Below are 1,138 nucleotides of genomic sequence, written 5' to 3'. Positions count from 1 at the left end.
AAAAAAAAAAAAAAAAAAAAGAAGTCTACAAAGAGACAGGGAAGAGAGAGTCAGGAACACCCTGTGATCCCAGTCGTTCCGGAGAGGAAAGGCAGAGCCCGCCTATCCAGAAGCCTCCTCTAGCCTGGCTCAGATCCCAGTAGTTTCAGTGTTCAGCTTGTACGTCGAGGGGGTACTTCTGGGAACTCAGATGCGTGACCACTTCCCATTTCCTACTTTATCATTGCTTTAGACCTGCAGCCCATCCCCAAGGTACCAGGGCCCACAAAAACACAAATCCCTCAAGCATGAGGGAAGGCAAAAATGAAGGCCCAGGACTATTCTTGATAACACTAACAAAGACAAGATTTGGTGACAAAAAAGTCTCTAGCCCGGCTGGCCCTCCTTGAGTCTACACAGAAGGGTGGAGTGATGGTGGGATGGAGAGGGTCCCTCTCTTTCAGGAAGCCATCTCTAGGAAAAGAAATATTTGACTTTCTTATTTCTATAACTCTCAGTAAAGCAAGAAGTCAAGTTCAACCATGAGCTATGAGGCTGGCATGGGCGAGGAATATGTATCCTGTGGCAATGCTTTTGTGCCTCCTCTGTATGTTCTGTTAACTCCCTGGGAATCCAGTTCTGCCTCCAGGAACCCTGTGGAGATTACAAGAGAAGAGAAAGCTCCCTTGTCCCCACTTAACTGGTCTCAGGAGTGTTCTAATCGAGGAAACTTGGGGCCAAGCCAGGCAGGCCTTCATAGGTTCCCCTGTCCTTGCACCTTAAGTTGTATTCTGGTCTAGGTCTACTACCCTCATTGGATTAAAACAAAACTGCCTGAATCAAAACAAGCTAGACCCTGGGACCAGGAGGGAAGCAGTCTCAGCAGATGAGGCCTCTTCAGACTTTTACTCTCATGGAAAAAAAATGGCCAAATCGAGTTGTTCAAATAAAAATCTAGAATATGGTCCTGGCTGACAACGTCCTCAGGAAGAGCAAAGGGGGAAAAAGAGACAAAAATACTTAACAGATGAAAATCCTGAAAATTCACAAAGAAGGTAGGGAAAACATACATTCACACTAACAGGTGCACACATAGAATCCAAGTGTTCCTGCCAAGTCTGGGAGAACGGCAGTGAGCGTGTAAGCAAAAGCGGGGTGG

The 1,138-nt window shown here is 46.5% G+C and overlaps 1 protein-coding gene across 1 annotated transcript in view; it reads right to left on the bottom strand.

The window, feature by feature from the left end:
• AGFG2 (ArfGAP with FG repeats 2) overlaps window positions 1–1,138 on the bottom strand; it is a 44,749-nt gene that overhangs the window by 17,008 nt on the left and 26,603 nt on the right. The window lies entirely within an intron of this gene.

Source organism: Colobus angolensis, unplaced genomic scaffold (genome assembly GCF_000951035.1).
Source record: "Colobus angolensis palliatus isolate OR3802 unplaced genomic scaffold, Cang.pa_1.0 Scaffold222, whole genome shotgun sequence".
Classification (NCBI taxonomy): Eukaryota; Metazoa; Chordata; class Mammalia; order Primates; family Cercopithecidae; genus Colobus; species Colobus angolensis.
Note: the sequence above shows the minus strand (reverse complement) of the source record. Positions and strands in the feature narration are given on the sequence as shown.